The 15,210-nt window shown below is 39.5% G+C and overlaps 1 protein-coding gene across 2 annotated transcripts in view; it reads right to left on the bottom strand.

Annotated features, from left to right (window-relative positions):
• clocka (clock circadian regulator a) overlaps positions 1–15,210 on the bottom strand; it is a 61,030-nt gene that overhangs the window by 41,174 nt on the left and 4,646 nt on the right. Inside the window, exon 2 of one of the 2 annotated variants that reach the window (XM_017456071.3) lies at positions 596–913. The exons of the other annotated variant lie outside the window; for it this stretch is intronic. The gene's annotated coding sequence lies outside the window, so the exon portion shown is untranslated. The remainder of the gene's footprint in view (positions 1–595; positions 914–15,210) is intronic. 2 annotated transcript variants of the gene reach the window in all.

The following is a 15,210-nucleotide window of genomic DNA, read 5'->3' as shown; positions in this document are numbered from 1 at the left end:
AGAAATACATGCATCTTAGCTGCTATATAGTAGGCAAGTGTGTGGTTTCGGACGCAGCCCACGACTTCAAGAAGTCATCTATTTGCACGTACAGCATGACAAATAATTAACTGCACTTGAAACACCCAAAACTGTATACGGTACCATAACAAAGACCAATTGTATCTCGATACGTGACAGTGTGGAGGGAACATCGGACGGCGTGGCGTGGGGACGTAATGACGTGTGCCGTTAATCGATCTATGTTCTAGAACATGTAAAACGGGAACATGAAAGGAATATTCTAAAAGCAACTCATGCAAAAACCTTATTCACACTATTGTCTTACTCAGAACAAGATCAATAATTAGATTATTGATGTCCATGTAAACGTAGTCAATGACGCATCATGAGAGGACATACACAGAAAACCCTCTCTCTCATCATGTGAATCCAAAACGCACGTTAATTACATGCAACATATGCAAATAAATTACAGATGGAGGAAGACATGAGGTCTGCTTTAAGAGTTCCATCACCATTTAAACAGCACAGTTACACGGTTACAAATGACTGGAACAACGCTATTCGGTAATTTTCTATCACTGAAACTTACGCTCCGAGTGGGCATGACGAATATTTCTCAAATGCACCATGTGTACATCCAGAGACACTTCTTGTCGACAACACCTCAGAATCTGCATCCCGCTGTGGTTGAGCTGTGAGCCACAAGACCCATGCCTGGAGCTCACAAAAGCTTCCTTTGTCTGACGAAGACTTCCAGAGGCCAGTGATTCGGAAAACATCTGAAAACCTCTGCTTTCCACGGGTGCTGGGCCTCACCGCACAGCTGGCAGCAGGCCTCACACTGGAGCTACTGCAGCCTTGGAGCCAAACGCTGGCACCCCTCTCTGCCAAGTGGGTCAGCCAAGATCTGGTATAAAGGGGCAGCGAGCAGGAAGAGAGAGAATTTCACAGAACTAATTGTTCATTCTTTCACCTGACCTCTACATTTGCTTATCTATATCCGTTTTTTCAAAAACAGCACCTAATAAACAGAAACACTAGAGTGCCGCCAGGTAAAGATCATCAGTGCTGAACCACAACATTAGACTGGAGAACCAAAAGCTTTTAAAGCATTCAGTACAGATTAATCAAAAAAGGGAAAGGTTTCAACAGAAATGAGACACCTACGGAAAAAAAATCTGTCAGTAGAAACATGCAAAAAATGTTAGCTGTTGCAATGTTGTGTCTACAGAACAAAATATGCACGCATAATCATGTGGGATGGGACCGGCTAGAAGTAACGTCAGATTCTTTGCCAAAAAACTACGCTAGTCAATGTCTTGTTGAATGTTTCTTTTTTTTTTCCTTTTTAGAAAGTAAACAAAAAGTTCTGCCACCAAAAATTCAGTCAATAAGAGAAGAAACAAAACAGAAGAAAAAGGAAAAGTTGCTCCAAGAACAGTTTTTGAAAAGACACAAAGAATAACTAAAAGACTTAATAGAATTCATTACGCATACACTGATGGCCAACCTCTCTCGGTTGTTTCTGTGGGGAATTTTGAAGGCTAATGAAGCATATTGGCCATTACATGCCATTTTTTCCAGATACAGGTCTACCAGAAGTGTATGTACATCATTACAGCTCACATTCAAAATAAATAATAGTACTTCCTGAATTTCAGGTTTCCGTTTCAGCTAGGAATTTCCATTTTGGTGAATCAGTAGTACTTACTACTGTCAGCTAACTGAGGTACTAACATTTTTAAATGATGCTATAAATCCAAAGAAAAGAAAAAAAGAAAAGAAGAGCAGCATCCTGAAAGTGATATTAAGTGAAATAATTTCCAAATGGTATTATCACAATCAGCATTTTATTTATCACTGTATCTGAATCTCAAGTCAAGTGACTTTGTCGTCATTTCAAATCATAAACAGCTGGTACAGTGCACAGTGAACTGAAACAACATTCCTCCAGGACCTCGGTGGTACATAAAACACACTAACTACATGAGACGACACAGAACTAAATATGTACACATTTCTATATAAAGTGCACATACAAACGTGTGTTAACACCACAGGACAGTACAATACTACTAAAACAGGACAATAGGCACAGTAAGTGACAGTGTAGCACAGACAAGTACACAGTTCTAGTGTGGAAGTGTCTGATATACAGGTAGTGCAGAAGATAGGTGCCAAAGAGTAGCAATATAATATAAAAATAGTATAAATGTAAACATAACATGCTATGACTTAGTATTCAGCAGATTAGTGTATACCAAATATGGACATAGCAGTTGTTGCAGTAGCAGCCAGGTAAAGTGTATAATCGTGACAAGAAATTAAATACCATATTTTTATAATAGAGTACCACCAAAAATGCAACAGAGTCAATGCAGGAATGTGCAAATATTGCAATGGGAGTGGGATGGTGTTTAGTTCAGTGTGTGTGTGCGCATGTGAGTGAGTATGTGTCAGTCCAGTCTCTTGAGTATTGAAGAGTCTGATGGCTTGGGGGAAGAAGCTGTTACACAGTCTGGTCGTGAGACACTGAATGCTTTTTTAGCCTTCTCAGAAAGAGACGCTGCTGGGTTTTCTTAGTTATGGAGCTGTTGGAGTGGTCGCTGTGTGGTCTCCTGAAGTCAACAACCACGTCTTTCGTTTTGTCCACGTTCAGAGACAATTTGTTGGCTCTGCACCAGTCCATTAGCCGCTGCACCTCCTCTGTGTATGCTGACTCATCATTCTTCCTAATGGAGACCCACCACGGTGGATTTAAGCTGTGCATTGCTGCACAGTCATGAGTGAGCAGAGTGAACAGCAGTGGCCTGAGCACACAGCCCTGAGGGGGCCCCCATGCTCACTGTGGTGGTGCTGAAGATGCCGTTCCTGATCCGTACCGACTCCAGTCTCCCAGTCAGGAAGTCCAGGATCCAGTTGCAGAGGGAGGTGTTCAATTCCAGTAGGTTCAGCTTTCCATTCAGGTGCTGAAGAATAGTTGTTTGAATGCTGAAGTGAAGTCTATGAACAGTATTCGAATGTAGGTGTCCTTCTTGACCAGGTGGGTAAGGGCCAAATGTAGGGTGGTGGCAATGAAATCATCTGCTGAGCGGTTGGGACGATAGGAGAACTGCAGCAGGTCCAATGAGGGGGGCAGTAGGGTCTTGATGTGCCTCATGATGAGTCTCTCGAAGCACTTCATGATTATGGATGTGAGCGCAAAGGCACGGTAGTCACTGAGGCAAGACTTCTTCGGCATGAGGACAATGGTGGTATCCCTGAAGCACGTTGGAATGATGGCGCTGCTCAAGGAGATGTTGAGGTCAGTGAGAACATCCACGAGCTGGTCTGCACATCCTCTGAGCACTCTGCCAGGAATGTTGTCTGGTCCAGCAGCTTTCCATGGGTTGTCTCTGCGTTGAGTTTTCCTCACATCAGCCGAGGTTAGACACAGCACCTGGTTGTTGGGAGGAAGGGTGTTCTTCCTGACCATCACATCATTCTACGCTCAGATTGAGGCACAGAAGTTGTTCAGTGCATCTGGAAGGGAGGCATCACTGTCAAAGGCGGGTGATGTCCTGTAGTTGCTGATTGCCTGAATGCTCTGCCACATCTCCCACGTGTCGTGCTATCCTTGAAGTGGCTGTGGATTTTCTAGTCGTGTACACACTTTGACTCTCTGATGGTCTGGCACAGTTTGGCCCTCGCTGTTCTTGAATTCCTGCGGTAAATAAAATGGTCTGCATCTAACAGTCACAAACTCCACCAGCGATGAGCAGTAACTAGAAACTAGCAGAGTTTTTGCACATTTCAGTGTTACTGTAAATACACAAGCCACCACTGAGAGCCTGACCACACAGAGCTGCATTTTCAAATGCATTCAAACACATCCAAATACAAAACAGTTTTTGAAAAGTGGAATGATGACGTTTAAATAAACAGACATCTTTCATTTTCAGAAATGTTCAAGGACAAAGGACAAAAGAAAACCAGCTCGTGCATCACCGATATTGCTAACGCAAGCTTTAGTGAGACAGGAGGCGATGGAATGCCTAGTTGGTGGAAATGTGCTTTTGTTCTAGCTTTTTTCTACATACTGAATTTTACACTTTTCTTTTCAGTATTTAGAAATGTCATTTTTATTTCGCAGACCAAAGCGTCAGCAAAAACAACACCGCGGTAATGTATTCTACGTTTTCACTACTAAAGTAGTTTATAAAATGTAATATGTCTACTCAAGCAGAAATCAGTGACTCTACTTTAGCACAGTGAGGAAAAGATCTCGGCGGCAGACCAGAAAACTCTGTGTTTAATAGAAAACCTGTATTTAGAGCTTAACTCTGGAAAATGTTCTTCAAATAAAACAAGCACTGCAATCTTACAATTTCAAATATTAATTTCCATGAATAAGCAGAGCAAACAGAAAGAGGTTTGAAGCGCGCACTGTGTCTATAGATATTTAACACACTGCCATTGAAACACAGGCAGGACTGTAAGGACTACGCATTATGGAAACAAACACAATACCTCTTTCGTATAGTAATAGAACAGGCCATGCCGTTACAGGGAATTAATCCCGTACGAAATGAAAGCTCTGTGTTATTTATCCTTCACTACAGCGAAAACAATTTTTCCACTAAGGATACGCCACACGTTTAAACAGTTTATCGTTACATGTAATGCTACCTGAAAGCACTGACCCTGAGAATCCTTCAACAAATATAAACATCTAAAAGAAAACTTCATATCAATGATTATATGGTGTTTGTGATTGTTGAATAACACGTTTTTAGTTATATTAACTTATCATTAGTCTTAGATTATGTGACGCCTCTGCCATACTAGTCCCTGTTACTATAGAAACAGTAACATATACCAAGCATGTTAATACAAACATATTATTCATGTTATAGCCAGAACTACAGTTAAAAGCCATTCATCCACACCTTCTGGTTCGAGAATTTAACAGCAATGTGGTATAAAAGGAAGTAAAGCCAGTTATTAAATCAATCAATAATTCATCACTAGATACTATACAAAAACACAACATATTATTGAACGGCAATGCTGTGGCAATTCAGCGGCAATGTGCTGAATATAAACAGACATCAATTCAATCAACGAAGAAGAAGTGATTTGTCAGTAACCAAGTAATCTTTCCAAAACGTAAACTCACTGAAAACAAAAGCCTCAATTTCACTAATCCACATTCCTTCAAGCCACGACTCAACCCTCCATCACTCAAGACACAAGGAAGGTGTGCAGCAAGACATCCCTGTACTGGCACCAAGCTGGTAGAGTAAATGACCCCTGGCCAGAGTGCCCTCACTGACCTGCCTCTTCACCAAATACTTCAACAACACATTAAACAAAACACCCTCCTCTCTCGGTTTCTCGATGCAGACTACAAGGTCACTCTGCACAAAGGGCGTCTATTAAATGCTTTAAATGTACATTTGACTTAGCAGGTTGGATTACAAAATGCTGAGTTTGTGTTATAAGAATAAGCAAATAAGTAAGCAGGTCTTTCATTCCTTGCAAGGTACACATTTTTGCTTTTCCAATGTACACCTTGAAGATACTGAGTTCAAAATATTTTGAAAAAAAATATGCTGCCTAAGGCGATGTTCAGAGTTAGGAAGGAATTGAGTCAGTTTGTTTTATTTTTTATATACATACATACATACATACATACATACATACACACACAATGACAATAAGCGATACAAACAAATCAAACTCTCACCAATCACAAGGCTGTTATTAGTCTGACCATGACTGTTGCTAGGCTTATTGTTTATAAGAAGCAATTACGTAGTTAGGTCAGATTTCAGTCGGCTTAAAAGTGGTTATATCAGGACAAACAGAAAGGGTTTGTGTTGGGCTCCCGAGGTGTGCAGCAGAAAAGCGGTCGCCCTAATCGTTCGAACGCCCTAATCGTTCGAACGCCCTGTCGTCCTTTCAAATCCCGATGACACCACAACCATCCATGTCCGGGAGTCCAAGAGAGCAAAACTAACTGTGCTCTCTGGGTGGGAGGGGCATCCCTTATCAATCATGGCGACACTAACCAATCGCGGGCTATCGTCTGTAAGCTCAAGCATGCAAAAAGGAACAGATAGCACTTTTGTCTGTGTGTTCCGCTGCCCCATGATGCAGAATGAGCAGGAGTTCATGCAATTGGCTGGCTTCAAATGTCTCAGAGGAATGATGGGGAAACTGGTGGGGAGGGAATTTCTCTCTAAATGAGAGAGAAAATCAGGAACATGTCAGGTGAGGAGGCCTGGGGTGTAGTTCTTGTTCATCCCAAAGGTGTTCAATGGGGTTGAGGTCAGGACTCTGTGCAGAACACTCGAGTTCTTCCAGTCCAACCTTAACACACCTTGTCTTCATGGAGCTGACTCTGTGCACAGGTGCATTGTCCTGCTGGAACAGGTTTGGGCCTCTTAGTTCCACTGAAGGGAAATTGTAGCACTACAGCATTCGAGGACATTCTATACAGTCATGTGCCTCCAACTTTGTTGCCACAATTGTTTCGGACACATCTATTGAGCATATTCAATCTCTACACAGACTAAACCCTGTTGCCATGGTGATGGGCTCTGGGTCGCACTGCATGACCTTCCACATGATGCTTTTATTCTCACCAGGTCCAAAAACATTTGTCTCATTTCTGGATCTTGGTTGGGTAAAGAAAAAAAAAAAAAAAAAAAGAAAAAAAAAGGGGAAAAAAAAAAAAAAAAAAAAAACATTCCAAAATCTAATTCTCACTCAATATTACAGGACAGAAACATACAGACACAACTTAGCATCTCATAGCTTCATTCATTTCAAATAAAAAACAGTTACGCTTTGTTTTAGACAAGGGTCACGGGACAAACCTCCATTTCATTCAGTCTCAGTGATTCATATCTACAGTCTGAGGAACTGTAAAATAATCGCTGCAAAGGAATTAAATAACTAGCATCGTGGTCCATGTCGCTGCAGTTAAAGCTCTCCAAAACTGTAAAAACTTTGTCATCTCCATAACAAACCTTTGTGCTGCAACTTCCACTCTGAGGCAGCTTGCATATCAAAGGAGACCCAAATGAATACAAGATGAAGAATGAGAGTTCGAAAGTAATTAAGCATCCGCACTCAAAAAGACTTCATCTTTTTCGATGTTTAATTCAAAACACAGAAATTTCTGGTTTATAGCCAAATTAGATGCCATTTCTAGCTTTTGAAAAAAGTCATTAAGAGATTGTGCTGTTAGCAGTCAGTAGATTTTCATAATGCTGGAATACCTCTTGTAGCTGCACGGCAGAATGACACGGATAAGTCAGTCAACAAAGCTGCCCATCTTTGAGAGGGTGAGACGTATTTTACAGCGGTATATCAGTGAAAAGGCAACACAGTTTTAAAAAAGTTTTAAAGGAAAAAGAAAAAAAGAAAACAGTTTCTGCACAGTCATTCTGACTCTGCTGTTCCTTCCACTAGCAGGTCATCTCCCCTATTTGTCCCACTGAAGGGCCGAGTGAACTCTGTACACGTGTGAATTCTAGACAGGAAATTGAGGAAGTAGAGAGGAGTGTGTGTGTGTGTGTGTGTACTCTCCAGAGAAGACCACACTGCAGTCTCCAATTAAATCTGCATCGTTCAGCCACAGACACTTCATTTTACATGCAAATTTTGAATGCAGAAAGAGAGAAGACACAGAATAGCACTCAGTAAGGTTACATCAGAAATCAGTACGTTTGGGGATAAAGGAAAGGAAATGCACTCGGACCAAAGAGCAGAGGACAAGGGACAACTGTTTAAATTTAGACTATGCGATGACAGTGCATGTATTCTTCCCAGCAATGGTAATCCCACGACTGTTCACTTTGAACAAGATGAGAGAACTGTTCCTCTGACCTCAATTTTAGGCAAAATAGCTTCAAGAGACTCTTAGACAGTCTGCACAAGATTTCACTAAGTTTCGTTTGTGACTGTTGGGGGGGGGGGGGGGGGGGGGAGTGATGCAAAATTTGTGATGCAACTCGCAGAGTATTTTTTGTTTGTTGGTAAATGAGAGCTTTTAGCTTTACTCATGTTCGACGAATGCGAGTCAAAGAGAGCTTTGGCTGAGCGCACGTTGTGATATCACAGGATGCATTTTGGCCCAGATCTGTGGAAAATCTGGGGTAATTTCGAAAAATTGCAAGCCTCTTCGAATATTGTGGAGTTTTCTTGATTTTGTGTCCCTTTCTGTGATCACAAAATCGCAAACTCCTGGAGGGACAGATTAGTGTCATATAATGAAATAAATGCTATACAGTAGAATGTAACAAAATTAAACATGGCTGATTAAACATTAGCTTGCTGGCCAAGCCTTCACTGATGTCAGCTAGTCATACTGTCAGTCATATTGTTCTCTGTAGGGTCTCATATCTGCAGCTTTAAACACCCCAATCACTGTAGTGATTTCTTAAGCCAGATTTAAAAAATCCGAGATGGCAGAAAATCTAATTAGGCAAAAATTGATGTCATAGGGTATGTTGAACTCATCTGGACCCAGGGAATCCAGGGATACATTGCTTTTGAATTTCAAAAGTTACGACCATAAATGTACTTTCAAATTAGGCCATAATTTGACCCAATGGTGGTGCTAGAGCATTGGTAGCACATGGCCCAAATTTGGTCAGAATGTTTCTTAGATGCTCCCCAATCAAATTTCACACTTTTGACTAGACGGTCCAATTGTCTGCCATAGACACCCTAGCCAGAAGAAGAAGAAAAGGTAGAATAACAATAGGGTGCCTATGCACCTTCGGTGCTTGGCCCCCTAATAATAATAATAATAATAATTTTTCTGCATTCTTATATTTTAGACAAATAGCCTACAATATTATAAAGTCAGTTGAATATGTATCGTTCAATCTGCAGACGTGTTGAATCAAGTGTCTTGCTCTGAATAAGATAAACAGATTGAACTATAGCTTTCTGAATCTCAAATACAGAGCTGCACAAAAACACTGAAAAGTGTGACAGGAGATGATTCATGTAGTGACAAAACATTGACTAAATAGCTGTTAAATTTGCAGCGAGTTTAATTCTATTTTATTCATATAGTGCTTTCAATAAGGCTTTTTCGCAAAGCATCTTTACAGAAATCCGGATGTAGATTTAGATCCCTGATGTGTAAGCCAGAGGCAACAGCAGCGTGGAAAAGAAATTCCCTGAGACGACATGAAGAAACCTTTAGAGGAACCATGATGAAACGGGAACCCGTCCTCTTCTAGCTGACAGCGGATAGTGGAATTATACAGTGTGGAAAGTGTCTTGAAAGGATGTTCAGCATGAGCATACTGTGAATAAGAGGGAAGATACACAGTCCCCTCAGAAACTATTGGAACAGCAAGGCCAATTAATTTGTTTTTGCTGTAGACTGAAGACACTTGGGTTTGAAATCAAAAGATGGACACAAGACAAGCGTTTATAATTTCAACTTTTATTTCCTGGTATTTATTTGTAAATGTGTTGAACAACATAACACATTTTGTATCAGACCACCCGATTTGTAGGTGGGGAAAAATATTCGAACATGTGAATGACAGGTGTCTCTTGTTACTCAGACGTGTCCTGTGAGATTGAGTATTTAAACAATAAATAGCTCTGAACATCTACTCTTGGTTTTAAACTTCAGTTTCACCTGTGAAGGCTGCATTTGTTGTTAAAGGATAAACCAACATGAAGACCAGAGAGCTGTCTATAGGAGAAATGCAAGCCATTTTGAAGCTAGGGGAAAAAAAGGAAAATCAAATCGGAGCCATTGCACAAATAAATTCTAAACTTTCTTCTCATTCATCTTTTGATCTCAAACCCCATTGTTATCAGTCTATAGCAAAAACTAATGAATTGGCCTTACCGTTCCAATAGTTTCAGAGGGGACTGTATATCTTTCATTATAACAGACTATTTAAATACTCTCCACTGTGTTTAGATGCTATGATATGCGCCACAATAACAAGTGTCTTTTAAAGACTCTTGCGATTTAAGAACCGTTTAAAAATGGCAAGAGGCAACATGATGTAAAACCATTAGACGTCCACCTGAATGGGAACTAATATGAGGAGATTAGCCTCAACTTTGTCAAAACAGTAGACTACTTATTCTTGGGCTGGAATTTTCTCGGAGGTTGAGAGAGAAAAACACTGCTGTTGCTGATCTGGACAGAAATAAAAACACCAAGCAGCAATGGATGACAAAAACTAATGATGTCCAAACACGACGAAGACCTCACAACAACAACAGACATTTTAAAACATTCAGTGTATTCTAAATAAACAGGGAATACCACATGACAAAATTACACTGCAGCTCTGAACGCAAGTAACATCAAGAATGATATATGCAGTGTGTTTGTTTCAGTGTGGGCAGACTCCAATTGTTTAAAATGTTATCTTGCGCTAATGTGCACTGTTAAGGAAGACCTATTATGGCCCTTTTTACTAGAAATAATGGAAGTCTCAGGTGTCCCCAGAATGTGTGAAGTTTCAGCTCAAAATAACCCACAGATCATTTATTATACCAAGCTGAAAATGCTCCTTTTTGGGCGGAAGCGAAAACATGCTGTTTGTGTCTGCCTCTTTAAATGCAAATGAGCCTTTCCAGAAGAGGGTTATGCCTTTACAGCTTGTGCTTCAATACTATGGCAACAACAAAGGCGTGTCAAAGAACACATTGTTCGCAAGCAGCCGATGAAGACCGGAGGCGGGGTTTTTTGTTACAAACCTACATAGGTTAGTACAGCAAGCAAGTCTGGAATTATTGACGACTCATTTCAGCTGTTCAAAATCGCTTCCTTCTTTTGGGAGTCAATAACTCTTTGTCGAGCGCTTTGATTTTTGAAACTTTGCAGATGTTTTACATTCACAAACAGCTCTAGAAGACACTACATGTAAAGGTAATATACTTTTGATAAGCACTTTTGTAGTTGGCACATTGAGCATTCAGGAAAGACACAATAGACAAAATCAGCTTCATGTCACAGCGACAAACAACTTACTTTTGTGTGGGTTTGTCATACATTGCTATGATGGTACTATCCAGGATATTTATACAAGGCATTGGAAAAACAATGATTTCAGTGAACTTATTAATTACGGGCCAAACCTCAAAGCAGGTGCAGCCCCTATTGTATCGGTTAGTATTATTATTATTATTATTATTATTATTATTATTATTATTATTATTATTCCCCAAAGGGAGACTATGGCAGCCCTATGAACTGTAAGTAGGAAAATTCTTAAATTTGGTACACTCATAGATATTACCATGAATAGTATCTGAACCAATTATGGGGTCTCTAGGACAAACTCTATAGCACCACAAACTAGTTAGAAAATTCACTTTTCAAATGGCTATAATTGTTGAACACTTTGTCCAAGAGAAAATTCATCAGAATACTCTCCTCATGGTGCTTACATTCCATATCTTACATTAAGACTCCACCCATTACAGTAGTCACCATTTTGCAATGTACAGTATTCAAGCTTCAGTTCTAAAGATACAGGGTTCAATGCCCATCTGGTGTCAGATCTTTTTATAAAAAAATTTAATAATAATAATTTTAAAAAAAGTGTCTAATCTTGCGTCAGTCGGTTCCTTTCTTTTGTGGCTTAGCATTGCAATAACCTTTCAACCTCTTGGCATGCAAATAAATGCCTCTGTTCTGTTCATATCTTGTTCAATCTTATTCTCAGATGTGCTTCTCAACCTCTCGTTATTCATTCATGTACATTCCATTTCTTCTGTTCTTCAGGCTCCACATTACGCTTGCTGCGCCTTTGGGGCTTGGCCCTGTTAATCGCTGCTTGCAGCTATATTTATCATTATTATCATTATTATCATTATTATCATCATTATTATTATTATTATACACTTATTATTGCGTACCTCTAAATATTCAGTTTGATTAATCATACTTTCCTAATTGTTGTTGATGTTAACAAACGCAGATTAAAACAAGTGTCGGTCACAGAGCAAATGCAAGTCATCCACCTGAAATACCACTAAACTGTATGTGTACAACCCTCCTGACTTGGTCTATACAAGTTAAATAACTTGTGAGAGCACATCGTGCAAGTTAAATATATAAAAAGCATAATGACAGGACTGGCTACTTTAAATCAGTGGAACCATACAAGTTCATCATTCCTGATGGAGACAGAGTGGCTTATACAATAATATTGATCTGAGCAGTAATGTATTCTGTTTAATGGTGCTTTCTTGTGTGAAATTGAGATGTCTGAACAGCAAGATCATATTCAGACTTTAGGGGTGTAACGATACAGCCTTCTGACATGTAGCCTCCGCCTACGGCCTTCGTATTGTTCGATAGAATGTTCTCAATTCTATACACAATATACGCAAGGTGGTATAAACATTTAAACCTATTAATCAAGGCTACTGTCTTCTCTGAAAAAGTAACAGCCTCTATCTCAAAACAAAAATGCAACACTCCTAATAACTCCTTGTTGTCGATGTTTTAAATCCGCATCTGAAGTAAAATGCGAATCAATTTATAACATTTTTGACATGCGTTTTTCTGGGATTTTTTTTTGTTGTTATTCGGTCTCTCACTGTTCAAATAAATCTACCATTAAAATTATAGAATGATCATTTCTTTGTCAGTGGGCAAACGTACAAAATCAGTACAGTGAGGGATCAAATACTTTTTTCCCTCACTGTACAGGCAAAGCTAATTGGCGCTGTATCAAAAAGCATATTGGAGATTCCACTGTATCGTATTAAATTAGAATCTGTATGTTGTTACACACCTATTCGACCTATATATCACTAAAGCAACATTCTTACATTGAGAAAATCACAATTATTGCGGTTAAAATGACAATAAAAGAGTTTTAAAAATAAAACAATAAAATAAAGCAGAGTTGTAAAATGCGCCTCTGTTGTTTCATGGTAGAGGTGAGTCAGGTGCCTGAGAGCGTGCAGTACACAGATGGAGTTCAGCCACTTTGGTGGAGTGGGTGTATGCTGAAATCTGCAGAAGGCCTCGTCATACAAAACACCCACAGAGACCTCCTGAGTCCCTGTGAGGCCGAAGTCCTGGGCCAGACGCCAGCTTGGCCATGCTGTTGCTTTGCCAGTACAGAAGAGTGCTGTTACTAACTACACTCACAGACGGAAAGTATGAAATAATTACAGAACTAAATTAAAAATAGCCTCATTGCCAAAGGAGCTCTGGGGAGATGAGCTTTGATCGCAAACTGTGCTTTTGGAAAGGATATAGTTTAATGTCAGAAACCCTGCATTACTACCTGAAGAGAAATGAAAATGCACATGTATACAGTCAGGGAAAAAGAAAGAACACTGTCCTTCAATACTATGTTTTTATTTATCAGAGCCTAAACAACAATTGTGTGGTTCTCTCACCAACTTCTCAAACAAACACAATAACCTCAAATTTCAATATGTACCAAGATTATTTAGAAACCAGGTGGGGAGATTAAGTACACCCTTTCTACATCCACAATCATTAAGAGCGTAGTTAGCAGGTGTTGAAATGAAATGCCCAAGATTAGTTAATCATCAAGAAGTTTGACTACCTACATATAAGTAGCACTTTTGGCAGTTTGATGTTCTTGAGCACTCAAGTCTGACTCTACATCATGCCTATAAGAAAGGACATCTGCGATGACATCAGAGAAGCAATTATTGCTGCTCATCAATCTGGGAAGGGTTATAAGGACATCTCCAAACAATTTGAAATTCAGCATTCTATAGTGAGAAGAATTGTTGAAATGGAGAGCAATTAAGATAGCTGCCAATCTTCTCAGGAGTGGGAGTCCCAGAAAATTCAGCCGAAGGTCAGACCGTTAACAGCCAGAGATATAAAGAAAAACCCACATCATAAGACCTACAGGCTTCTGTAAGCACACTAAATGTAATGTTCATGACAGATCAATCAGAAAAAGACCGAACAAGTATGGCTTTCATGGAAGGGTGGCTAGGAAAAGGCCTCTTCTGTCCAAAAGGAATACGGCAACATGACTTAGGTTTGCACAATTGCATCTGAGCAAACCACAAACGTTCTGGAACAATATCATTTGGACTGATGAGGGCTAGGTGGAGATGTTGAGTCATCATGCACCATGTTTGGCACTGTGAGTACTACTAATTTATGGTTTCTGGGATGATGCTTCTTATCTGGTTATGTCTAAAATGAACGAACATTCGTTCATTCACTTATTCACAAAAGAAACAACTTTAAACCATTATATATTGGTTCTGACTACAATTGAAATGTTATATTTTGGTACAAGTTGCTGGAGTAAATCTTTTGGAAATGGAAACTTCCGTTACAAATATTGTACTCCATCAGCCTTAAACTCATGTCAAACTCACGTCCAAATTCATCCAAAACAAAAACGTGGAGTGAAATTTCCTTGCAATGGTTTACAAAATGGATTAAAAGTCTTGAGAGTTTTCCACTTCGCCTTGAAGCTTCATAGTCCACCTCACTACAGCATGGTATCGTTGAACTGATTAACCACCACACACTTCCCAGAAGCTTAATACTCATTCGCGGAATCTAACACACAATAGCCTGCATGTTCTTGTTGGAGTCACACGACAGATAGATTAAACAAGAGTCAGAGTCCATATAGGCCGTATTTCTACGTATTTTTACGCAGGTAAACAGTAAGTGGTGTCATTGTGCACGTGGACGAAGAAGCTAAACAACCGTCCCATTCATTTTTCGAAACAAGTTCTGGATTAACTCAACTCTACAAGAGAGAGAGAGAGAGAAAGCAACAGGTGTCTTTCACTTAAAGCAACAATACTCAATTATGCATGAAAAAAAATTTAAGAATTATTGATTAATTACACAGTAAGCTACTCACCTCATTTTCCTCTTATAATAATTATTTTATCCAGGTGGATTTTCTCAAATCAATATTAGAACAATTTGAACAGTACATGCCTCTCCCTCTACATAGTTTAATAATAAAATGCAATGACTTTTGTTGATTTTAACTGATTTCAAGTCAAAGCAAACTTCAGGAAGACACTAAATGAAGCTTATTCGTGGTTAGAGGGTTTTATGGGCAAAAGAATAATTTAAATACAATTAAAGGGGGAGTTGGGGGTTTATCATGATTCTTGAATGTATTTCTACGGTACACAGTTTTGCAAACAAACGTCCAGCAATAGAGTAAGTAATGTTATTTAAAA

The sequence above is a fragment of the Ictalurus punctatus genome, chromosome 25, assembly GCF_001660625.3.
Source record: "Ictalurus punctatus breed USDA103 chromosome 25, Coco_2.0, whole genome shotgun sequence".
In the NCBI taxonomy this organism is placed as follows: domain Eukaryota; kingdom Metazoa; phylum Chordata; class Actinopteri; order Siluriformes; family Ictaluridae; genus Ictalurus; species Ictalurus punctatus.
Note: the sequence above shows the minus strand (reverse complement) of the source record. Positions and strands in the feature narration are given on the sequence as shown.